General features: G+C 51.9%; 1 long non-coding RNA gene across 3 annotated transcripts in view; it reads right to left on the bottom strand.

Annotated features, from left to right (window-relative positions):
• Window positions 1–2,703: 2,703 nt before the first annotated feature.
• Window positions 2,704–26,662, bottom strand: part of LOC118677241 — a 51,298-nt gene continuing 27,339 nt past the window's right edge. Inside the window, exons 1-5 of one of the 3 annotated variants that reach the window (XR_004974354.1) lie at window positions 6,099–6,939; window positions 5,874–6,006; window positions 4,220–4,322; window positions 3,676–3,852; window positions 2,704–2,895 (exon numbers count right to left, since the gene is read on the bottom strand). This is a non-coding gene — a long non-coding RNA (uncharacterized LOC118677241). Of the gene's footprint in view, window positions 2,896–3,675; window positions 3,853–4,219; window positions 4,323–5,873; window positions 6,007–6,098; window positions 6,940–26,662 lie in introns of those variants that run through there. The other 2 variants (XR_004974353.1, XR_004974355.1) reach the window with 2 other exon arrangements.

The following is a 26,662-nucleotide window of genomic DNA, read 5'->3' as shown; positions in this document are numbered from 1 at the left end:
AGCCCTTTCGTCATTCAACTCCAAGCTTCCCTTTAGCCTTATTTCCCGTAGCCACCTGCTGCCCCGCCCATCACACCCCTCCCTGCCCTTCACTCCAGCCAAGACATTCTCCTCACTAGCGGCCTGCCTACGGCTCAGTAGGTCCCACTCCCAGGTTACTGTCACAGCGCCCTTCAGCGGCTCCTTTACCAGCTTTCAGTTGCAAGGAATACAAACATGAAATCCTAACTGGTTTAAAAAGTGGATACTAGTATATTAGCTCACTCGACTAAGTAGTCCAGATGCAATGGCTTCAGGCACAGTTTGAGCAGGACTGGGATGCCATTTTTTGTGATTTTCTAGCCTCTTCCCACCTCCCATGTTGACAGTAGTCTCACATGGTGTTCCTAGTCACAAAATGACTGCCAGGATTTAGGGCCTTGTGCTTCCTCATCTGAATACAGACAGAGAGATTGGATGTCTTTCCTCGGCCTCTAACAAAAGTTCTAGGCCTCTTGTCTGATCAGGCCAACTTAAACCAATCCCTATGACCAGGGGAATATGTCTACGGATTGGTTTACAACCAACCAACCAACATGCCAAGGTAGCAGCGGGTGGATTATTTTGACTGGCTCAGCCAATCAGGATTCATCTCCAGAGCCACACACACTCGCTGTTGGAGATGGATGGGGCACTGACAACAACCAATTGCACTACAATCTCTTCCGCTTCACTTTCCTGGGTGTTGGGCTTCCTTTAAGGCCCAAGTCAAACCCCAGACCTCTGATACGAGCCCCCTCTCGTTGAGCTCCAGAGGCCATACTCCCTGCTCAACACATGGCAACCACGGCCATATATAACTTACTCATATAAGAGTGTGTCTGTTCTGCCCATGAATAATCACAGAACTGATGAAAGTCTGCAAAAACCCTTTACACAAGCTGGCCCTTTTGACCTTCACAATAATCGTCTGACACTCAGAGAGGTTACGTGACTTGCCCTATGTCACACAGCCAGAGACAACATGATGACATTGCCCCAGAGGCCTCTTCAATATGTCCCCCCCCTCCACACACACACACACACACACGCACGCACGTGCGCGCCTTCCTCCTCCTCCACTCCCCAGCTCAGGCCTGACCTGAAGATACAGAAGCCCCTGGCACCACCTCCTTTTCCCGACTTCACCTCAATTTCTAGAGCTCTGAAACTTCCTCCAAAAAGTACAAAGTTTTCTTGCCAGACAGCAGTTTCTAAGATTTGTGTGACAAGGCCGGGTAAAATTCAAATGACTCTGGGTGATTTAATCTGCTTGGGGCTGGGGTGGTAAATCAGCTCAGCCCAGGCTGCCGCAGCCGCCCCAGAAAGCCACAAGCCGAGCGGGTGATAGGAGTCTATCTGCTGATCTGCAGGTGAGGGCCCTGCAAGCGTGAACTGCGGCCTGGGAGTTCCCCTCCACTGCTCTCGGAATACATTTGGAGGGTCCTATAGCCCACAGCCTCTCCCGGCCTACATGTTCCACCAGCCAGCATCTCTCCCAAGGATGCAGCCCTAATTCCTCCCTCCCCCAGCCCCCGTCGTCAGAGCTGTCTCCCCGGTCCACACAGGAGGTTGTAGGGGAGGAGGCCAGCATTGGTCAAGCTTTCACTGAAACTGAGGCCTTGGTGCCAGGTCCTTGTGCACCCACACACCCATTACCTCATTTCATCTTCACAACAACTTAATGAGGGAGGCTTGTCCATCCTCGGCTTACAGGTGACTTAATTGAGGCTCTGGGTGATTAAAAAACTTGCCCAGGGTTATTACATAGCTAGCAGGCGGCAGAGCCAAGATTCAAACCTAGATTCATGAGACTCCGAAATCCTCGTGCCTTTCCCTCCACCCCTCTGTGATGGCCGAGGGGAGACGGCAGCTTTCTCTGGAACCCCGTGGTCTGAGATAAGAGAGGGGACAGCCCCTGGTTAAAGGGGAGTTGTTATTCTGAACAAATGAAACAGTAGTTTTTCCCGCACAAGGGAAATGTCAAAGCAGAAGGTAGTCACGCTATGACGTACCCCCTGTGTGTGTGCCTACGTAGGACCAGGTGCTCAACACCCATCCACCTAACCATCACTGTGTAAGCAGTGGGATGCTGGTAAATATGTGCCAGCCAGGGATCTGGAAGAAAAGGCAAGCCCGGGTTTATAGCGTTTGCCAATTCCTGTGGTGTCAATGTTCCCACCAGGGTCCACTGCAGGCTACCAGTGCGATGTCACTGAACACAGAGTTGGGAAGGGACGCCCTCCATGAGCTCTCTAAGCCAATGGGAGAACAGCATAGGGAATAAGCCAATGATGCTGTGATAACTGTGTGTGGTGGGTACGAGGCTTACTAGTAACGGTGGAATCGCTTCATGAGTTATATAAATGTCTAGCCCCAGACCAGCGGTTCTCAACCTTCCTAATGCCGCGACCCTTTAATATAGTTCCTCAGGTTGTGGTGACCCCCAACCATAAAATTATTTTCGTTGCTACTTCATAACTGTAATTTTGCTACTGTAAAAATATGTAATTATATATGTGTTTTCCGATGGTCTTAGGCGACCCCTGTGAAAGGGTCGTTCGACCCCCAAAGGGGTCGCGACCCACAGGTTGAGAACCGCTGCCCTAGACTGTATACCTGAAATTAACATAATATTGAATATGAAAACAAAAAAGCTAGTAGGAACCAACTCTAGCACACCACTGCCTGTCAGAGAGGTTTTATTAAACCCACTTAACAAATGAGGCCGCACAGAGAGGCACTCCGGCTGAAATCCATCTCTTTACAACTGTCTGAAGTCCGCCTTCTCTCCACAGCTCCATGTTCCCTGAGCCAGAGGTGATGTGGGGAGCCACGCTCACCGGTTTCTGAAGGACGGTACCCTCCTGAGAGGTCCTGAGGGCAGAAGAAAGCCAGTGGGTAGAAATCCAGCAGACCCAGGTTCAGCTTAGGAAAACTGCCTAGATGGACAGCTCCAGGAAGGTGGTACCCAGCTATGCTTGGCACATAGTAAGTGCTCAATAAATGGCTCAATGAATGAATGAAAACAAGAAAGAAAAAGCCATTACATGCATATTCTATTGATACCTCAAACTCACCTAATCCATTACTGAGCTCATCATCTTTCCCCCAGAAAAGCCTATCCCTCCTCCTGTGTTTCCTGTCTCAGTGAATATTGCCAAGCGAGGAACTTGGGAGTCCTGACTCTCCCTCCCCCTGACCATCCCCACATCCAATCAATCGCCAAGCCCTATCTGTTCCTCTGGAGCAGAGGCTGTCCTCAACCTACCCACTCTGCTCCCTGCTCAGACGGTCACCCTCTCTCCAGAGCTTCCTCACCGGTCTTTCTGCTCTCGTCCTTGCCTGGACCCACCGCCAGCCCCTGTCTAATCCATCATCAAGGAAACTGCCAAAGCGATCTTTCAAAACTGCCCCTCGGAGTGTGTCCCACCCCTTCAATGGCCTCCCATGGCCCAGAGGACGGAACCGAAGCCTCTTGGTCCTCCAAGGTCTGGCCCCACCTCCCTCACCTGTCTGAGCGCTTGGCTCTTCCTCCACCCACGGAGTTATTTATTCAACATCATTCGTGCCTTTGCTCACACTATACCCTCCGCCGGAAATGCCCTTTCTTCTCTCTCCCACCTCCCTTCCCTCACCTGGAAAACAAATACTCACCCTTTAAGACATAAAGGAAGGTGGTTCAGACGATGATTCCTTTTCGCACTAACATTTCATGATTCTGACGCTAAGAAGGCTTTTTAGATCCTGCTGTCACCTTCTCTCTTCCTGGGACCCTACGTTGGGGATCCTTGGGTTCAACTCCATCATTTTATGGGCAGACAATCCAAGGCCCTGAGAGGAAAGGGGCTTGCCCACGATCTCACAGCAAGCCAGTGGCAGAGCCAGGGCAAGACCCAGACCCCTGCCTCCCAGCTCAGGGCTCTGCCTTTGCAACAGACTCCCCAACTGGATCCCCTCCTTGCACTTCAATACTTATATTCTCATTACAACCATCACTATCCCACCCTGACTTACCTCCTCACACCCAAGGCGGCTCTCACCTTTCCTGCCTGTGCTCACACTGCTGCAAGGCCAGGACCTGCCCCCTCCAGGAAGCCCATCCTGGTTATCCAACCAAACCCATCCACACCCCATACCCTCCCCCAGATCACCCACCCGTATTTGTCAGGACCCAGCGCCTGGGGCCTAGTTCACTCACAGTGGTCAGCATCTTGTGTTATCTCGCCAGGCAGGATGTCCGCTCCTCCATCTTCTTTCTTCTCATCCTCCTCCTCCTTGTACAGCCCCAGCTCCAAACACAACTGCTTAGGGTAACAAAGTATGGCGAAAAGAGGGTGACATCTGAGGTCAGATAGATGGAGGTTCAAATCCCAGCTCTGTAGTATCCCTGACTGGTTGCCCAAATCCATTTGAGCCTCAACTTCCTTTATCTAAAAGAATGAGCTCACCCCTACTCCACGCCCAGCACTTAGTAGGCTCTTGATAAGTGAGAGTTCCCTTCCCAGGTGAAACCCCAAGACACTTGGAGAAGACAGCTCCGAGGGCTGGGAGGTGAGCAGAGTCCTGAAATCTCACTCCCACCCTCACCGGGCTGGGAGCAGCCTGTGTGCAGAAACGTGGGGCGTAGCCAACCCCCCGTCCCCACCCCCAACAATCTGCTTTAACCTTCCTATCACAAATGCCTTGTTTATTTCAATATCATCCGTTTTACTTTTCCGTTCATGCAAAAAAAAAAAAATTTTTTTTTTTTTGTACAAAAACAGATTTAAGAGGAAAAGAAGTCTTTAATGAGTAAAACTGTCTGCAGCCCTGTTTCTTTCTCAGGAAAAAGTGGCTGTGATTCTGGCATGAGAGGGAAGCTCAACAGCTTCCCTTCGCTGCAGCTGCCAGGAGAAGTGCATTTCGGAGGAACAGAACCTCCACATTAAACAGTGCGCCTTGGAGCCAGGCGCTTCCTGTGCCGAATTCCGCTTGGCAGGTGACACCCCAGCTCAAGCGGGGATCCAGCCCCGCTGCGAGCAGAGCAGCCGCAAGGCTCTCTGTTCCTGCCCGCCTCCAGCCTGGGAGAGGCCGCCCTGCCAGGCCCTGGCCAACCACTGACCACCGTGATAAAGCCTCTGAGACAGGGAGGAGACAGCTGGGAAGGGGGTGGCTGCGCCTGGCCAGTGGCCAAGAGGACGAGGACCTCTCCCGGTGTCAGAGCATCAGGGACCAGCACTTTCTCTCCCCCAAATGAGGGCAGCGTGACATAAAGATCAGGCCCAGGACTCGCTGCTCAAATACAAGTTCAGAAAATCTGCAACTTCATTCTCTGCTTCAAAGGTGTCATTTCAGAGGGCCGCTCTGGATGGGACCTAAGGGTCAAACTCTAGAAGGGATCTGTTCCTCTAAGAACCCCCCGCCCACCTCCACCCCCCAAAAAAAGAGGAAGAACTGAAGAAAAAACAGAAAAGCACACCTGACCTTCAAATATGAACAATAGTGACTGCCCCAAGTCAGGATGGTGGTCCCCTCCCTTATCCCAAACCTCATACCTCTATTAATGTAGCTTGCTGACTCATCATGAGCCTAATGGCCCATGACTTCTAAATCTCTTTCTTATGAGCAGCTGCTCCTCTCTACAATCTTCCCTGTAGTTGAGATGGGCCCCAGCATTTATCCCTGTGACATATCCTTGTCACGAGAGCCCATTGAGATCCTTCGGGGTCCTGATTCTGCTATCTGACCTTTTCTCTGTTCTGCCACCTCCTCCTGTTAGAGGCCTGCACCCCTTATGTCTTCTTCTGGATCCTTGGCATACATTGGTCAGAACAGGGTAGAAAGCAGAGCCCCATAGACCTTTACAGACTGACCTGGTTCCACTCATATGCACATTTCGTGGCTGTTGTTCGGCCAGATGGGAAGTCCCTCTGTGCCCTCACAGCTACTATCGTGTCCTCAAAAGCCATGAGAGGCCCTGTCCTGTGTCTTAGGAGGCAGCGTGACCTGACAGAAAGGATTGAATAGATCCAGGCCTGAATCCCAGCTCCACTGGTCTTGGCCAAGTCACTTAACTTCCCGGAGAGTCCGTGGCTCACCTGCAAAACGGAGACTGTCATAGCTCGTGCACAAGGGTGTGACGATTAAGGCAATGTATTGAAGCATCTGGCACACAGTAGGTGCTCGACATATAGACTCTGCTCCATCCACTCAAGCTCATACTCTTCACCCACCAGTCACTGAGCTGTTGAGATGGAACTGAGCTGTTTTGGGTGAACCGATGAGGGCTCCAGGGGTCCCTGCCTTCGTCTCTGAGTGTCACCGATTTCACCTCCATACCAGGCCCTCACACTAATTTGGGGCCTTTATGATGTGAATTCCTGTCAAGGCAATCTTCCCTTCCTGGATCCGTTCAGTCTTTTAAATAAAATAATAACAAGAATGATAACAGCTCGATCCTTTCAATCCCACCATGAAATAAAAACTACCTCCATTTTGCCTATGAGGAAACTGGGGTTCCGAAAAGTTAAATAACCTTTCCAAGGTCACACAGCCGGCAGATGTGAAAGCTAAGCAGAGCTCTGTCTGACCCTGAACAGCAGACGCTCAACATTAGGCAATATTTCCTAAATGTTGGCCTAACGGGGGGACTTAGTCTCTGGCCCTGCTGCACTTGTCTTTTGGACCTCAGTCCGAGTTCACTTGGTTGAGTGCCTTTTGGGTCCTGATACTGTCATCATGGGGTGGCCGCCCCTCACCCCCATCTCCCGGCGGCTCTGTGCCCACCACCTCCACATAAAGCGGGCTGAGGCGCAGGCCCATTGCTCCAGGCCAGGATCAGTGGGTTGATCTCCGCATGCGCATCAACCTAAGCTCTTGACACCTGGGGCCTTGCCTCCCCCGCAGCCCAAGCACAAGGCAGCCTGGACCCTCTTCCCCTGCCCTTCATCAGGACCCAGTCACCTGCTGCAGAACCCTGAGGCCTCTGGACTGCCCGCTGCCTCCTAGACCCCGAATGGCCAGGATCCCCACCTGTCGAGGGGCACCCCAAGGCCCCTTCTCCCAATCATGTGTCCAGACTATCTAGAATCTAGATTCTAGATGCTGAGTCCAGCCACCAGCACGGCTGTCCTCCATCACTGAGCACCAGTCCTCACCCTCCCCTCAAGCCTGGGGTCCAGGTCTGCCCCTGGGGAAAGGAGGGAGTGGTCCCAGGAAGCTGCCAGGGCCGGGGCTCAGGCCCGTGGCCACCACGGAGGCAGCCAGTCAAGGAGAGGACCCTGAGGGATTCCAACGGAAGCCATCCATGGATCAGTTTGCAAACCTTAACAACATCCAGGCAGGGTGCCCAGCGCCTGAGGCCCATCAGAAAACTGCCCCTGGGGCCTCAGAGGACAGAGCTTGGGAGCAGCTCACTCTCCTCCCAAACACAGTCACCCCCACAGCTGAAACACAGCCTGGACGGTCACACCACCAGGAGCACTCGCTCCACAAGCCCATTCATAAAAAGGACACTCACAAGTCCACTCCTGCCCTCGCCCCAGAGACAGAAAGCCTCCCCCCATTCAGTCACTATGGATCAGCCCCTGCTCCGTGCCAGGCATGCTTCGAGGCACGTGGGGTACATCCGTGGCCAAAACAGACAAAGGTCCGATCCCTAGGGAGGTCTTTCACTCCAACTGGAAGGCCAACAGCACAAAGCAAACTTAAAGGACTAAGTCATTTAGTGCGCAGGCGGGTGGTGAGGACAAACGGAAAAGGAGAACTAGGAATGGGGTGCTGGGAGGGGGCGGTAGCAGCTTTAAGTAGGGTGGCTGGGGCTTCATCAGGAAAGTGACGCTCAGAGTGCTCAGCAGCCACCTGGGCATGGCCAGCGGCTCTGGGACGGGGCAGCCCGTTTTCCCATCAATGTTCATTCCCCCGTTACGTTAGATCCGCCCTGTCACAAACCCTGCTGAGGCTTAACAACAGAAGACCTGCTGAGGCTACCAAATACCGCGCGCCTGGGACCCCCCTGGCAGGAAGGCTGATCAATGTCACCACATCAGGGGAGTGATCATGGGATCCCAGCGCCTCTCCCAGCAATTACGATTTTTCCTTCTTCCTCCAAGTGCTGTCTAAACCAGTGATGGCGAGCCTTTTGAGCTCGGCGTGTCAGCATTTTGAAAAACCCTAACTTAACTCTGGTGCCGTGTCACATATAGAAATGTTTTGATATTTGCAACCATAGTCAAACAAAGATTTATATTTTTGATATTTATTTTATATATTTAAATGCCATTTAACAAAGAAAAATCCACCAAAAAAAATGAGTTCGCGTGTCACCTCTGACATGCTTGTCATAGGCTCGCCATCACTGGTAAACCTTCTGTCTTCTCTGCCTCCCTTCCTGACACCCTAAAATCTGTGCTCCCACCCTCAGGGCTCCATCAAGACGGTGCCAGGAAAGATAAGCAACACTCTGTAAAGGTACCTCTCCTCTCACCTGGCTTTTCCTGCACTTTGGTGATACCAGCTCCTCCGGGTCCACATACGGTAATTGTATGATTAACCGCATTTCCAGGGAAAAAGGAAGTGACGCTGAAGGGAACTCTTGAAGAAGGTGATTAAGTTATTTGCTCCTTCATTCAATAAATATTTATTGAACATCCCCAGTGCCACTGTGTGCCAGAGATTGTCCTTACAGTGGTGGTACAGACATGAGCAACACAGCTGAAATTCCTGCCCTCCTAGCGTTCACATTCTGGCAAGGGAAAGAGAAACCATAAACAAAATAGATACAGCAGTCCCCCCTTACCTGAGGTTTCGTTTTCCACGGTTTCAGCTATCCGTGGTCAACCATGGTCTGAAAATATTAAATGGAAAATTCCAGAAACAAGCAACTAATGGGTTTTAAATGCATGTCTCTTTGAGGCCCCCGCTCCCCTTTGTCCAGCAGAGTCACACTGTATATACTCGCTGCCGGTAGCCACAGTTATCAGACGGCTGTCCTGTCGTTGTATCACAGTGCTTGTGTGCAAGTAACCCTTATTTTACTTACTAGTGGCCCCACAGCGAGGAGTAGTGATGCTGGCAGTTCAGATGGGCCAAAGAGAAGCCATAATGTGAATGTGCACACAGGGAGACGCATAGTATATGTAGGCTGCAGTATGATCTGCAGTTTCAGGCACCCACTGGGGGCCTTGGAATGCATGCCCCCGGGTCAGGGGGTCCACTCTAAGTAAATACATGGTGTGTTCAATGGTGATCAATGTTAATGGAGATTAAAGCAGAGAAGGAGTAAGAAGGGAGGAGGGTTTTAAGCAAGGATGGCCTCCTGTCCTCGCCCCAAATTTTTCCACTGCACAAAACACACCCCAGAATATTTCCAAGACACCGTCACACACTCACACTAGACTCCACACAGACATAGGCACGTAGACCTCCTCTCTGCTATGAAAAGGGCACTCACACAAACACACACGTACACAGACACACACAACACGCCTAGGCATGCACATGCTCACGAGCATACTCCACGCACACACACACACACACACACACACACACACACACACACACACCAGCCCTCTCACTCAAACCTAACAGAAACACACCCTCCAGATCACACAAAGAGGCTAGGGCATCGGAACCAGCAGGACCCTCGCAGCCAGAAGGCACCATACACCCTCTCCCCTGTCCACAGGCCATCAACCTCAGCACCCAACAAAGGCACCCCCACTTGTGAACACCTACCGCTAAGCACACAGTCTTATGCACAGGGACTCACACGCAGACACACACATGCACACATTCCCTCATTCCCCTCTTCCAGACAACAAGGTGGGGTGAGACTTGAAGGGCCTCTTGCAATTTCGGCACCGCTTGTCCCCGTCACCCTCTTGCACCCACCCCGCAGGTTCCAGCTGTTCCAGCCACCACCACGCGCTCCCCCTGCCCCAGCCACCACCACACACTCCCCCTGCCCCAGCCTGTGGTCCGGAGCTCTCTGGATGGCATGTGTGTGCACACAAAAGGACCCTACGTGAATGGATACACATGTGATTTGCAAATGGGGTGGACACGTTTGTGTGCAAGTATTCACGCATGGGGACTTCACAATGTGTGAGCGCCTTTATGTGTGTGTGCAGGTGTGCGTCTGTGCACACGTGTGTGCATGTTCCCAGGGAGACAGAGAAATTTATCATCTAAATCTGGCTTCTCCGGGGGATGAAAGCAAAGCAAAGTTCAGGTTTAAATCACACCGGCACGGGCAGGAGGGCTCCCTGGCTTTACATGATTATCTGCGGTGTGCAGCGGAACGGGCTGGCAGGCAGGAGGCAGCCAGCAACCCGTCAGCGGGGAGTCATTTGTTGTCTCCAGGCCCCTGGGACCTGCTATGACTGCTCCAGGAGCGGGAGACCTGGGAGTGCAGCAGCGACAATCACATACCCGTCCCAGGTGCTGGGGGAGGGGCGGGCGCAGGCTGGCACCGGCTCGGGCTTCCTTGTGCTGTAGAAAAGCAGAGGGAGCAAAGGCAGGAACCCACAGGCCAGAAGGAAGCCCAGGCCTTTCTTGGCCTGGATGGAGAGAGAGGGTCCAGCCAAGAGGCAGCCCTGGCCCCAGGGCAGACGCCATCCTGCCACCCTCATCGCTGGCCAGGAAAACATCCTCTGGGCTCCAGGAGGTCAGAGCCGCGGGCACCCTGAGTTCTCCTGGCTCTTGTCTCTCCGTGACAGTCACCTCTGCCCTCCTCTCCATCTCACCCCCTTTCTTTTGTTTCTGTGTGTTTGCTCTTTGTCTCTCCCTCTCTCTCTGTCTGGGATTCTATTATGTGTATGTCGGACTGTCTGGCCTTCTCTTTCCATCTGTCCCTCTATCAACCCAAATCTCAAGACTCCCTTTGCTGACCGCTGTCACCTGTAACCTTGCTCGTAACACATCACACACCGCCCAGACATGTGATCACCTTTGAGCTTCTCGTCATTTGGGGGAGGCTAGAGAACTAGGGAGTAGAAATCCCATTTTACAGATGCGGAAATTGAGCCCCCAGAAGGCTTGCCCAAGTCCACATAGCTGGCGTGGAATTAAAAATCCAGGCATGTTTCCACTGCATGACCAGCCTCCCATAGCTCCACATCACCAGGAAGCAGGGGCAGTTCTCCCCAGGACCCCAAACCTTAAAAGGAAGAGAAGTTAAGAACCCAGTGCCACAAAGCAGCTCACCCAACCCAACCACTAAAACTGCCTTCCACTCACAACAGGTCCTAGGAAACGTAAAGGCTGAGATAGGAGGAATGACCACTCTGTGTCCCCCAAGGATGCCCCATCCCAGCCCCGCTCTCCCCGAATCTGAAGTGTCTCTAGGTTCCACATTCCCCAGGCCCACCGGGGATGAATGAGCTTCCTGCTTCCTGAATAGGTGCCTCTTGAGGCCTCAGTCTCCCCATCTGTACAATGGGGATGAGGAGGTTGTAATGCTCACACTGCTGAGCTAGGCCCCTGCTCCAACAAATACAGCAGTTCCTCTCCCTGAAAGGACCCTGATCCCTGAAAGACCTCTGGCTTCAGCCACCAAGAGCCCGTGGACACCTCTAGTAATCGTTGTGATTTCGTGGGCCCAAACCGCCTTTGCCCACCGGGGCAGCTTGGGCAGCAAACATGAAGCCGCGGGCCCAGAGACAGAGCCCCATCCTCAGCAAAGTCCAACAGCCTCCTAAAGCCTCTACCGCTGCCTCCGGCCCCCACCCGAGAGGCGTCAGCACCAACGACCCGCCAGGGCCTGCCCATTTTCCTTTCTTTTCATTGCCGGCTCCGGGCGCAGTTATAGAACCAGGTCTCCACAGAGTAATTTACTGGCAGAATCTCTCCCAGAATCCAGCTTGAAACCAAGCTGTAAAAACAGCTTCGAGTGTAAATAATTCATGCAGACAATATGACTTTTTTATGTAAATTCGGTGCATTAACCCTCTATTATAATGATGGACGACAGATAGGGGCGACGTTGCCTTGGTAAGAGCTAATGGATGGCCGCCATAAATTCACTGCACATTTTATTGTGTTGCTGGAAATTGTGCCTTCAGGCAATGCTGTTTACTTTTATGTAAAACTCTAGGTTCCCTAAATATTACAAATATTTTACATCCAGCTCCTCAGCATTTGGGCTCGGCCCACAAATCAAGCTTTCTCCATGTGAGTTGTAATTAAAGGTTTGTTGTTTTTTATTTTTTTTCCTGGGACAATTATCTCCTACTATAAAGAGAAATATTTTTCCCCTTTAGATGTTCCGTCATTGACTTATTAACAAATCCTTTGAAGGAGGAGGCTGCAAGCGACTCGCTGTGCACTTGGCACGAGTGGGTCGCAGGGACGGAGCGCTGTGGGTACAAGAGCTCGGTGGCTGGCTTTTATGTCTGGCCGCCGCTCCAGTGTATTTACACATATGATCTTCTGGGTCTTCCTCCCCCCTCGCCCTTTCTATAATTCATGACCACTTTAGCAGGGTAATTCCTCCAGCCACCTTTGCAAGAGACTGGCCCCTTGCAAGCCCCCTGCCCGGGCTCCTCATGGGACGTCGAGGCTGGGCCTGATGCCCAGGAGGGTCAGCAGTGGAGTCTTCACAGCTGGCTGCCCATACGCAGCCCCGCACCGCTCCCCGGGCCCCTCGCACGGGGATTTCCCGCATTGATTCTCCTACAGTCCAAAGTGCTGGAGGTGCCCTTGGCTCTGCCCCTGCCCAAGCAGAGCGCATGAGGATGGCACTGAGTCTTGCACCAGGTCCGGGGAGAGGAAGGCAGAGAACCTCGGAAGCTTCTTCAAGAAGGGAGGCAACAGCTGGAGCAGCAGCCCTCTCTCAAAATAACCCTCGCACTTGTTTATTATTGTCATTAATATTAATGGCCATGCTGTTAATATTCAGATAGCTGCATTACTATCATCCAGGAGCACCTGGGATCTCTAAGCGCCCCTAATGGCACGTGGGTTCTGCCTCCGGGGCCTCTGCAGGTCACTCCCCACGGGCATGGCACCCATCCTACCCAGGTTTCAAAACACCCTCCTCTCTGATTGGCACCTGCCACGGGGAACCCAGAGCCACACGGAACGTGGAGCTGCCTCGAAGTTCCAGGGCCTCTGCTGGGACAAAGGGACTACAGGCCAAGGACCTGGACATGTCCAAGGGGCACAGGAAGGTGTCTGACAAAGGTGACTTAAGAAAGAAAGATAGTTCATTTCCCCTCAACAGCTCAATTTCCTGCAAAGTCAAAAAGAGACACGTTGGTTAAAAACAAAAATGAGATATTACTTTTCTTGACTAGATTGGCGAAGATAATTGTAATAATAATGGCAAACACAGCGGCCAGCTCGCTTCCTGTGCGCAAGTGTTATGCTGAACCCTAATCTCCATGGCATCCCCTCATGTACCCTTGACAGGATCGTAAATTCGTAAAACCTTCGTGAAGAGCAACTTACAAAGTGAGACTACATGCAAACTCTGCTCACCCCATGACCCAACCATTTCATTTTCAGGAATTTCCTGTATGTTAATTATTGAAACAACTCTCCTTCTAATTGAACTCCTCTTTTGGCTCCCCTCTGTACCCACCCATCCCTTCCCCCTCCACCCCTAACCTTGCCTCTTGTACACTCATCTGTCAACCTGCATGTCATCTCCTTCCCACCTCCCCTGCCTAAGTGACCCGCTCTTATTCTCGCACAGCCCGTACACTTCCTTCGTCCCACGGGCACTTCTCCTTTGCACTCCGTAACACCTGTTCATTGGGTAGTTATTTGTGTAAATCCTTGAGACACAAGCCCATGGCAAAAAGTTACTGTCTGGCCTGCTGGCAGGGGCTGGGTGTCCTGTCTTGCCACTACATCATAAACTCTGTAAAAGCAGGCACCAACCGCGTTGTTTTATTCATCATTTCTATCCCCAACCTGGCACTAGACTGGTATGTAGCACACACTCCATAAACATTTATAGCATGAATGAATGAATGAATGCAATGCACAGAGATATATATACATTGACGTTGACTGCAGGGATGTTAATAAGAGCAAAACAATTGGGGAAACATGTATAGCCATCAGCCGGGGCCTGGGTAAGTGGAGTGCGGTTTAGCCATACATATAACACAGGCATTAAAATTACGAGATGGATCTATATGTATTGACATGAAGGACGTCCGTGACATATTGCTGAGTGGGGAAGAAAACAGGTGACAGAACAGCATGTGCTGTCTGATCTCGCTCGGGGTAGAATTGCATACATGGAATCTATTTGTGTGTATTTATGCACCGAGCAAAGTCTGGAAGGACATTCACCAAAATGCTGCGTGGTTATCTCTGGATGGTGAAATCTGAGGTGATTTTTACATTTTTCTTTGAACTTTTCCATCTTGTCTGAAATGTTGGCAATGCGCGTATGTATCCTTTTTTACAAAATGATGAAGCTGCTTTCAAAAGAAAAAAATATATAGATACATTGGGAAAGGAGGGGATGTGTTGCGAGGGGTTCAACCTGAGGCCAGGTGAATGGACAGAAGCTGAGCCCGGGGGCTGCAGGGCTCCTCTCTGCAGGGGCTGGGCACACACACACACACCCCGTAGGCTACAGGGAAGGGCATTTAGGGCTGAGCCACTGTCCCGTCCTTTCTGCAGGCACCTCATGCCTGTCCAGCGTGGAGCTTCTAAATAGGGTTTCCGCCTCTGATCCTTCTGACATGCTTTACCGCCTCGGAGCTGTTTTGCAAAACTCATAGCAGTTTCCACAGGCTCCGGGCTTCCTGGGACCGATTCCATTTTGAACAATAGCAGAGTGTCTGCCTGCGGGCGCGGTCAGCCCACCCCAGAGCAGCCTCCCAGCCGCCGTGAGCTGGGACTGCGGGGCTTGAGTGTCGAGGCCACGGCATGAAAATACATGAGCTCGCCCGTGTCCTCGAACTCACCCTCCTGCCACCCAGAGGGAAGGATGGAGGTGGCTGCCCCCCTTCCTGGCCCTCCCATCCCCTGAGGGGACTCTCCCCCAAAGAGGTAAGTGACACAAGGTCCTTCCCAACACCCCCCCTTTCTTCCTGGATCACCCCCGCTGGTTCTCTTTACCCAAGCACCACCTAAAGCCCTAGAAGCTAGTTGACTTGGCCAAGTCAAGGTCACAGAGCAAGATATGGCAGGGCTCAGGGTTGAAACCAGGGTCCCCGTGCCTACTCTGTGCCTACCCTAATGTAAACGGGCTTGGCACCCCACTCCTTAAGATACATCCCAGGGGTATGGCAGCATGGTCATGACCCCACACTAAGCCACAAGAGGCCCCACTGCTGGTCTCTATTCTTAGCCCTGCCTCCCTCAGAATCTAGTCTCAGTACCCACGGTGATCTCTATAACACACAAAGCTCACCAGCCATTCCACTGCTTAAAAGCCTTCTGTGGCTCCACATTGCTTATGGGGGAAAACAAATCTATGCTCCTCAGCCTGACACTCAAGATCTTTTATGATACAGCCTCTGCCCCGCCTCCCTGCAGAAGGTAGCGTGGTGTTTCTGCTCTGACCCTGACCCTCTTCTCCTTAAAGGCCTTCACTGGCTCCCCACCATCCTCAATAGACATGCACAGGATCTGCTCCCCCGCCCTTCCTGCAACTGTAGCCTGGTCTCCAGCCACCGTGAATGGGCCAGGCGGTGTCACGGCTCCATGTCTGTATCCCCCCCGCTGGCTCGCTCTTCTCGGCTCCTTCATCTGGGTAACTGCGTTGCTCATCCTCCAAGATTCCGCTCAACCATCACCTCCTCAGAGAAACTGTCCCTAACTCCTCCAAAGCCCTGTCAACCACTCAGAGCAAAACAACGGTCCTTGAGCCCCCTGTGCTCGCCCTACTAACCTTGGTCACTGCCTGTCCGCGGGTTCAGCTCTCCCGCTGCACAGGGAGCTCTTCAACTTCAGGGCGTCCTGTGCCCAGTGAATATTTATTATCATTATTATAGGAATGCTGGGTTTCATCAGTCCCATGGGGAAACTGAGGTACAGAAGGTAGAGAGACTGTCCAAGGTTGCAGAGCTAGAAAAGGATGAGGCAGGTTTGAGCCCAGATGTCACTGTTTCCAGTGGGCTGTTCTTTCCACTGCATTACAGTTTCCTTTCAGAACCACTCTAGCAAGCATATCATACAACACACACACACACACTTCCACATCTACAGGAATGAACAGGAGTGTATCCAAACATACAGACACACACCTCATCCCACTGACACACTGATGCACATACACAATTAGCAGACCCCACAGTGCACCTAATGACTCACACAGAGACACATGTGAGCATCCACTGATGTACACATATGAACATGAACTTAGATATTTGTGCACATGTGCATGCATAACCTACACGGATGCACACCAGCACACACAAACATGTACCCAGGCACACATACATCAATGCATACAGACGTGCACAGACACATACATACATGCCCACAAGCCAGTCACAAATACACAGAGACATGCACATATGCACGCAGACATGTACACACACACATGTTCAGAGATGCACACATATAAAACCACACTCCTATGCAGTCATATCCAGACTAACACAAAGATACACACAGACACAGGCACACACTCATATGAACACAGGCAGCACATGTGCACGCACACACAAGGACACATATGCATACCCACAGACCCTCACAAGAGGAAGCATATACACTGGCTGGGTACACAGATACACACATGCAGACACATTCCCTGAGACACGTTCGTGCATGGGGCAGGTCAAACGGAGCTTCTGCTAGGGGCGGGAGCCTGTCTGAGGTACCTCGGGGCGCTCACATTTTTGCAGCTCAGGAAGGCAGCTGACATACCAGCCCGGCTGTGATGGTATTTTGCATAAATGCTAATGTATTAATTACCATGTACAGTACACAGAGCTGCCATTTAAAAGAAAAAGTTAAGACTTTTTAATTCAAAAGCCCCATGTGGGGTGGGGGTGGGGGGCCTGCCCTGCGTGGCGGTGGAAGCAGGCAGGGCACCCAGGCCCACGCCCACTGTCCCTGCACTTGGCTCCCCACCTGCAGGCTTCCAGCCCATCAGCCTGGGTCAGCCAGCAAGGCCTCTGCCTCAGGGGTCTTGGTGCTCTCTGGAGGCCCTGGCACATCGGGGGCCCTTGGTCAGGAAGATGGTTGGGGGCGTGTGGAGAGCAGGTAATGCCTACGCTGACGAGGTGGTCCCCGAGGTGGCGGGGGGAACCAGGGCAGAAGTGGGAGCCGGAGATGGACAGCCATCGGCATTCTTTTCTCCATTCAGTCCATTCTCTGCACGGCAACTGAAGTAACCTTTTCAACCCGTGCACCGGATTATGCCATGCCCTGACTTTAATCCTTTCAAAGGCTTCCCATCGCTCTTAGAGTAAAGTTCACACTCCTTAAAAGGGCCTGCAAAGCCCCAGAGCTGGCCTTTCTCCTCCCTCTCGATGTCTCTGCTCCCCACTCCTCCTTTCTCACTAGGCACCTAAGCCGGCCAGTGGTCCCTCGGCTTCTCTAGGCTGGCGTCTACCCATCAGCCAGGCCTCAGCTCACCTGGCGCTATCTTAGGGGGACCTCCCCGACCACCCCTGGCCACCCATCTAAAGGAGCCCCTCCCCCATCATTCTGACATCACTGGGCTTTGTCTTCGTGCACACCTGCTGCAACCCTCTCTGTTGATGTGTTTTACTTGGTACCCTATCCACAGCCCCCACTGTAAAGTGGGCTTTGGGGGGACTCTGCAGACCTTGCTTCATCACCATATTGCAGCCCCTGCACAGGGTCTGGCACTTAGTAGATGTTCAGTTAAGCGTTTGTTCAATGAGAGAAAGGCCGGGAATGAATGAGCGATGCCCTTTCTGGCCAGCTCATTCCCGGTGCTAACCTCAGGCAGTAGTGCTCTCCACCTGCCAGGCCGGGCGGGCCAGCTTGTCTACCTCCCATGGGGGCTCACAGCCCAGAGCAGGAGCTAGTAGCCCCATGCAGCAGGCATGTCCAGCATCACCTGACATCTTAGAGACCAGTGTCCAGGCCTACCCAGTCCTCCCCGTCACTGTCTTTACGGCCCTGCGAGGGAGGCATCATTTCCCCAATTTCAGAAAAAATTGAGGTTCTGAGATGTAAGTGATTCTCCCAACATCACAGCTTTTCAGAGGAAGAGTCAGGATTTTAATCGTGTTTGATGCCAATTGGATGCCAAACACGATACCACGGACCCTCTCTCCCCTGAGCCCTCAGGGATGCTCCTGGCAGCTGGAGCACAAAAGTGATGGCTGGCCCAACACATGTCCCACAGGCCACCCCTCTCGGAGGCAGGAGAGGCAAGGTGGTCCTGCCAGGCAGGTGAAGAGGGTGCCTAGGGCCAAACTGACTCACCCCCCAAACACAGGGTGAAATCCCCAGCTCTACTCTCACCCTCACACCCACTCAGTTGCCAGGTACCGCTATTCGCCCAAACCCATGTCCACTGCCCTGCCCTACCAGAGGCCACACTGCCATCATCTCTCTATGTGGAGCCTCTACCCAGCAGCCAAAGTGATCTTCCCTAAGCTCACAGCCTATTTCCCTCCCCAGTGACATCCCCACTCCCCACCCCAACTCCCTGCTACTGCCCTTAAGTGCTTTGTAAATATGCCTCATTGTTAAGAATGCACACTGCCCTGGCTGGTGTGGCTCAGTTGGTTGAGTGCCTTCCCATACATGAAAGGATCATGGGTTTGATTCCCTATCAGGGCACATACCTGGATTGTGGGTTCAGTCCCCAGTCAGGGCATGTGCAAGAGGCAACCACTCAATGCTTCCCTCTCACATTGGTGTTTCCCTCTCTCTCTCTCTCTCTCTCTCTCTCTCTCTCTCTCTCTCCCTTCCTCTCACTCTGAAATCAGTAAGTATATCTTTGGGTGAGTATTGAGGGAGAAGGAGGAGGAGGAGGAGGAGGAGGAGGAGGAGGAGGAGGAGGAGGAGGAGGAGGAGGAGGAGGAGGAGAAGGAGAAGGAGAGGAGAAGGAGAAGGAGAAGGAGAAGGAGAAGGAGAAGGAGAAGGAGAAGGAGAAGGAGAAGGAGAAGGAGAAGGAGAAGGAGAAGGAGAAGGAGAAGGAGAAGGAGAAGGAGAAGGAGAAGGAGAAGGAGAAGGAGAAGGAGAAGGAGAAGGAGAAGGAGAAGGAGAAGGAGAAGGAGAAGGAGAAGGAGAAGGAGAAGGAGAAGGAGAAGGAGAAGGAGAAGGAGAAGGAGAAGGAGAAGGAGAAGGAGAAGGAGAAGGAGAAGGAGAAGGAGAAGGAGAAGGAGAAGGAGAAGGCATACTACCGGAGTTCAAATTCTGGCTCTTCCACTTACTAGCTGTGTGGCCTTGGGCAAGTTACTTAACCTCTCAGTGCCTCAATTGCCTAGTCTGTAAAATGGGAATAATAACAGTATCTTCCTCATAGGGTTTTTATAAGGATAAAATGAGTTCAAATATGTAAAGCACCCAAAAGACAGTACCTGACATCTGAAAAACACTATGTAAGAGTTTGTTGCCATTCACAATTGTTTCTCATGATTATTTCGTTGGTGACTTTCTCCTCCATGAAGCTACAAGCTCCATGAGGATGGGGTGAGACTGCTCAGCGAGGGCTGCTCAGGGGCTTCTGTGCCCACAACTCAAGTCCCTCTCTGCCCACAGCCTTTGCTCTGCTTCCCCGTCTGGCTGGGTGTTGCCCTGGAGGGAGAAGAGGGGCATGCCCTCAGCAGGAAATGCTGTCAGCGTCAGAGTTCCAGTCCTGATGAAAATGACAGGCGGCAGCCAGACAGGACTGTGCCCCGTGGAGGGTTGGGTAAGGGCTGTACCCTCCAGAGCCCCAAGTCCCCTAGGAGGAAGCTAAAGCTTCCTTTGTCCAGAAGGTCAGGAGCAGCTGGCCAGCTGTGGGGGAGTTCCGCTGCCCAGCTCCAGCCAGCAGCCCAGATGTGCGTGTTTGCACAGCCGAGTCCGGGCTCTGAAGCAGCCTTGTTGAGCATCATGAAAGGGGGTTTGTGACGAGACAGGCGGCCTCCGCACCCCGGCTGTTTGCCTCCAAGACAGCAACCAGGAATGCAGCCCGCAGGAAGCCCTTCCTCCCAGGCCTGCCAAGTGCCCTTCTCCTGCCTGAGAAGTCAGGGCCACTGGCACGAGCAGGTTGAACTTGCCAACTGCAGACTAGAGTCTGGGTCTGCTCCTTCCTCAGTTTCCTGTTCTGTAAGATGGGGACAGGCCCGTTTCTCCCTCTTCTCAGGGAAGGCAATGTGGATTATGGGAAGCTCACAGTCTAAGGGCAGAATACAACATGGCTAAGAGCTCTGGAGTCAGAGAGACCAGAAAAGAATTTCCACCTCTGAGAACCTCCGTTCATGGGGTTGTCCTGGGATGAAATGACACCATGAGAAGGAAGGACCAAGCCGGTGCTGACACACAATAGGTGCTCATAGCTCTGTGTCCTCTCCTTCTCGGGTCACCAGGCTCCAAAATGGAAAGCCTGAGGTTGCCTGCGTTGAGAGCAGGGGGTCCCCTCCCACTGTCCCAGAAGAAGAGCTGCTGCCAGAGGCCCTCGCACAGGCGTGGTGCCAGGCAGCTGGGCAGCACTACGCCAGGCATGACTCCACTTCCATGCAGAAGAGCCTCTGCCTCCCACCAGAGTCCCTGGGCGGGGTTGGTACCGGGCACAGGGGGTCTTAGATCTCCAGAAACAGTGCATCCTCGGGCCTCGTCCAGCCCCAGGCAGGGCAGTCCCTGGGCTCACCTGGTTTGCCAGGTACAGCTGTCCTTGGACATCATTGGTCACTGGGCAATGCTAGTCTCTGAACACAGCTGCTCCCCAAAACGGTCTCTGAGCACAGTCCGGCTACATACAGTCAGCCTCTGAGCATAGACGTTCTCTGGCATAATCAGTCCCTGGGGTGCGTGCCCCTGGGGCCAGTGAGCCCTTGGGTGGTCAGAGGAAGCAAAGTCAGTCCCGGGGCACAGATGAGCCGCAGTCCAGACACAGTGAGTCCTTCAAGGGTTTCTGAGGACAGCTGTTCCTGGGCACCGTCAGCCCTGGCACACAGGGGCTCCCTGGGCACAGTCACTCCATCGGCACAGTCATTCCCGGGACAGCTGGCTCCTGGGCACACTTGGTCCCTAGGCATGGTCAGCAGTCAGTGGGCACAGCTGTTTCCAGGCTCAGTTGGTCCCCTGAGCACCTGAGGTCAGTCTTTGACCTCAGGACAGCGTGGACCCCCAACATAGTTCATTTAGAGCAGCGGTTCTCAACCTGTGGGTCGCGACCCCTTTGGCTGTCGAATGACCCTTTCACAGGGGTCGCCTAAGACCATCCTGCATATCAGACATTTACATTACAATTCATAACAGTAGCAACATTACAGTTATGAAGTAGCAATGAAAATAACTTTATGGTTGGGTCACAACATGAGGAACTATATTTAAAGGGCCAAAAGGTTGATTTAGAGCCTCCCCCCCATTGATTAACATGCATAACCCATCACCCCCTCCTCTGTGGCCCCCCTCCCTCTTCACATGACCTGGAGAACTGGAACCCACAGAAAGGACAGGAAGTATTCTCTGGGGTCCCGAGAGCCCTGGCCTGGCCTGCTTCATGACAAGTGGGGGTGGCAGGGCAGGGCTGTGGGACAGGTGCTCCGGAGCAGAGCCTGCCCTCGTGCAGGCGAGGGCTGGTGCAAAGCACGGCAGAGCAGCCCTGGCAGGAGGCAAAGACCCTCCTTCTCTCTACCCTGCTCCCTCTCTGTGCACAGAATGGATCCCATGGCTGCAGGAGGAGCGGGGCTGGCCTGCTGTATGTCTCCGCGTGACCGTGGCCGTGGCCGTGGGGAAGTGTGTTAGCCAAGTTCCTCCTAGTTCCAAGGAGGTGCTGTCCCTGTTCTCTAACCAACATGCTCACAGCCTGAGGCACAGCACCCACAGGGAAGGGGAGGTGCCTGTCTCAGGGACCGTGAGCTCCAGGAGACAGCTGGTGCTAGACTTCTGCCTCTTCCTGGGTCTGCCCAGTCCCGAGGCTCCATCACCACCCAGCCCAGCTGGGAGCAGAGCAGCAAGCCCAGGGCAGGGGTCCGGCTGCGTGGAGGTCCGGTCCCCAGGCCTGTTTGGTTCTCATTTCCTGAAGGGGCATGATTCCTGTGGGATGATGATGCGATGTGGCATCCCATTAGCCAGCAGCACCTGCCCTTTCTGCCCGCCTTCCTCCCCAGCCCCACGCACATCCATGTTTAATTGAATTGCCAGTGTAGTGGTGCAAGTCACATCTGTTTCAGGGTTTAAGAATGAAGTGAGTATCAGGCTCCAGTCACCCATTACGGGGTGAGCCTGTAATCCATCCACACGTGAGCCCTGCCATCCCAGACAAGCCCCTACACTCAAGGACATTCGGATCCCCTGGGTTTGTACTTTCAAAAAGAAATAGAAGGAAACGTCTAGGACAGGAAAGGGTGGGGAGAGCATGTGGGACAGGGATTCCATGGAGACGGAGTGGGAAGAGAAACTGAAGAGTTGGCCAAGCCAGGGCCCAGCAGCCAAGAGGCCTTCCAGCTGCAGGCGCCCAAGGGTCCAAGAGCCAGCCCCTGGAATGTTAATAATTAACTTACACTTTCTTGCTCACTAATGTCCCAAGCAAAGCCATCCAATCAGGGAGTCCAAGAGAAGACTGTCCACAGGGAGTCAAAACTCTAAGGCTGGAGAGAACCAAGATGGCGGCATAGGTTAACGCCGGAGTTTGCTGGTTTGAACAACTACTTCAAAAGTGAAACCAAAAAACAGAAGAGACAGCACCCAGAACCACAGGAACGCCGGCTGAGTGGAAGTCCTACAACTAGGAGGAAAGAGAAACGCATACGGACACTCAGAGGAGGCACAGTGCTGAAGTCAAATTCTGAGGTGCGGAGTGTGTGGAGCGGGCTGGCGGCGCGGTTGGCGTTTTCAATCGGGAGGGAGTCGCAGACTCTGAGCTCCAGAACCGGGCGAGTCTTTTAGGGACCCAGACTCAAACGGGAGCAGCGGGGCTGTCTGGCTTCGGTCAGAGCGAGTGCAGCTTTCTCTCTGAGCTTTGCAGCGGGTGCTGGGACTCAGAGAGGCAGAGCCCCTGGGGACAGGACTGAGAGCCGCCATAACTGCTCTCTCCGGCCCACCCTGTTGATCCTGTGCAACCCGCCCCGCCCAAGCCCTGCACACAGGCATTTGCCGGATAGCTAGGCAAAGGCTAAGGCTAGATTAGCACCTCCCTAGAGGACAGAAATTCTCTCACTGCTGACACAGCTGATTCTCATAGCCACTTGGCCTGGAGGTCAAACCCTCCCTGGAATTAGCTACAACAATCAAGATTTAACTATAAGACTGCGAACAAAGACCACTAGGGGGTGCACCAAGGAAGCATAACAAAATGCGGAGACAAAGAAACAGGACAAAATTGTCAATGGAAGATATAGAGTTCAGAACCACACTTTTAAGGTCTCTCAAGAACTGTTTAGAAGCCGCCGATAAACTTAATGAGATCTACAAGAAAACTAATGAGACCCTCGATCTTATATTGGGGAACCAACTAGAAATTAAGCATACACGGACTGAAATAACGAATATTATACAGACTCCCGACAGCAGACCAGAGGAGCGCAAGAATCAAGTCAATGATTTGAAATGCGAGGAAGCAAAAAACACCCAACCGGAAAAGCAAAATGAAAAAAGAATCCAAAAATGCGAGGATAGTGTAAGGAGCCTCTGGGACAGCTTCAAGCGTACCAACATCAGAATTATAGGGGTGCCAGAAGATGAGAGAGAGCAAGATATTGAAAACCTATTTGAAGAAATAATGACAGAAAACTTCCCCCACCTGGTGAAAGAAATGGACTTACAGGTCCAAGAAGCGCGGAGAACCCCAAACAAAAGGAATCCAAAGAGGACCACACCAAGACACATCATAATTAAAATGCCAAGAGCAAAAGATAAAGAGAGAATCTTAAAAACAGCAAGAGAAAGAAACTCAGTTACCTACAAGGGAATACCCATACGACTGTCAGCTGATTTCTCAACAGAAACCTTGCAGGCCAGAAGGGAGTGGCAAGAAATATTCAAAGTGATGAATACCAAGAACCTACAACCAAGATTACTTTATCCAGCAAAGCTATCATTCAGAATTGAAGGTCAGATAAAGAGCTTCACAGATAAGGAAAAGCTAAAGGAGTTCATCACCACCAAACCAGGATTATATGAAATGCTGAAAGGTATCCTTTAAGAAGAGGAAGAGGAAGAAAAAGGTAAAGATACAAATTATGAACAACAAATATGCATCTATCAACAAGTGAATCTAAGAATCAAGTGAATAAATAATCTGATGAACAGAATGAACTGTTGATTATAATAGAATCATGGACATAGAAAGGGAATGGACTGACTATTCCTGGGGGGGAAAGGGGTGTGGGAGATGCGGGAAGAGACTGGACAAAAATTGTGCACCTATGGATGAGGACAGTGGGTGGGGAGTGAGGGCGGAGGGTGGGGCGGGAACTGGGAGGAGGGGAGTTATGGGAGGAAAAAAAAGAGGAACAAATGTAATAATCTGAACAATAAAGATTTAATTAAAAAAAAAAAAGCTAAGCACTTAAAATAATCCTGACATTAAAAAAAAAAAAAACTCTAAGGCTGGATGGGACGTCATGCTGCAGAGACCAACGGGTTTAAACTAGGTCAATCCAGTTCAGGCCGATTCCAGATGTCTGCCACTAGATCTAACTGATTCAAGCCAGCTCAAATCAAGCCAGGCCTGTCGGGGCCCGCTCACATGTGTGGAGCTGGCCAAGACTGGATGAAGCTGAATCAAACTGGTTGTGACCTGCTCAAACCACCTGGAGCCATTGGAGGGCCAGCGACTCAATGCCTACCTCCTTTGCTTGGCCTTTGCCTAATATATCCTTATGGATTCCTTCCTTTAAAACTTCCTGAGTCCTTCTGTTTTCAGTATGTATTTTGTAAACGGTTTTTGATCCAAGCATCACATTATAGTGGCAGGATATACAATACCTGCATCTTCCCAGATACTGAGGTGATTACATGGCTAAGTGCAAGGGCGGTCAGCAGCCTGGGCTCGGGTCCCCACACTGCAGTTTCCTCGCTGTGAGATCTTGAGTAAAAGTTAATCTCATATGTAAAAAATCCAGTTCATGATGGAACTTGCCTCATGGGGGACAATTTTGCAGATTGAGATTACATACATATTAGCACAGTGCCTGGCATGTGCTAACCACTCGGTTCATGGAAGTTATTCTACATTATTATTCCTTGACTCTGACCTCAGATGACCAGGACTCAGGCTCCTGCACGGCCACTTCCCCAGTGTGTGAACTTGGAGAATTCATTTAATGTCTCTTCAACCTCAATTTCCCCAGCAGAAAATGAGGGTACTTACGCCTGTCCCAAGGGTCATTTTGAGGGTTAAATAAAATGAACCAAGCACTTAGCACCATGCCTGCGGCATAGTAAACATGGTATTCCATATATGTTAGCTATTAGTATATTAATGACTAGTACATAATGCTAATTCTGTGGTAAGTGGTCTATGTATGTTAACTCAATTAATCCCCAGAACAACCCTAAGAGGGAGTTGCTATTATTATCCCCATTTTTAGGAAGGGAAACTGAGGATCAGAACATACCTCAGTGCCTGGTGATTCTGAACTATTTTAGGGAGCAAGGGAAACTGTGCGTTTGTCAAGGTGAAGGGCAGTGAAAGATCGAGCAGAGGACAGGTCTTGGGGGGCAGGTGGTGGTTAAAAGGACAGGCTTTGAAGTCAAGCAAACCTGGACTCAGTCCCCAGCTCACATACTTTCTAAGCCTCAGTTTCCTTCTCTCTCAAATGAGAATAACAATACTTATCTCATGGAATTGTGAGGATTAAATTAGGTAGCAGTGAAAGCTTGGACCTATAACTCAAAAAATATAAGCTCCCTCTCTCCTCTTCTTCCCCCAGGGCATTAGCCAACATGATGTGCATTGGCAGTGACATTTGTCCGGGTGACCCATGTGTATGGCACACTGACCACACCTTCAGTCTGCAGGCTGACGCTCTATCCACTGAGCCAAGCCAGCTAGCCGACTGCACCTTTAGATGACATCTGCCCACGCGTGTGGTCCGTCTCTACTGCGGCCTCTGTCCAGAGGCTGCCCACCCTCCCTGCACATCGAACACCTGCCGGCAGGGAGACGTGGTTCTTCACCATCTCATCACCTGGCCCAGGTTTCTGCTGGAACCAAGCACAGTTGTACCAGAGGAACCAACCCGATAGATACGACAAGCTGCACCTCAGGCCAGAACATATCTGTCAAGTGAAAGTCCAGTGAGGAAAGAAAGGGAGGCTTGGGGGGGTGAGCATCCTCAGAGGGGTGCTGCCAAAGGGCTCGGCCAGGGTGTCTGGCCCTGAACCCACCAGGATCTCCTTGATCCTGCATCTGTGAAATCTCCACCTGTTGCCACCTTGGGCTAAGCCCCTTCCAGGATGAGCCTCCTCTCTGCTTCCCAAATGGATGGATGGGGCGGCAGCTTCTCCTGATCCCACTGATGATGAAGGTGATGATGAAGGGGATGATGACATCTGGCACTATCTACAGCAAACACTGTGTGCTAGGCATCTTTTATAAAATATACTAGAGGCC

The sequence above is a fragment of the Myotis myotis genome, unplaced genomic scaffold (assembly GCF_014108235.1).
Source record: "Myotis myotis isolate mMyoMyo1 unplaced genomic scaffold, mMyoMyo1.p scaffold_m19_p_2, whole genome shotgun sequence".
Classification (NCBI taxonomy): Eukaryota; Metazoa; Chordata; class Mammalia; order Chiroptera; family Vespertilionidae; genus Myotis; species Myotis myotis.
Note: the sequence above shows the minus strand (reverse complement) of the source record. Positions and strands in the feature narration are given on the sequence as shown.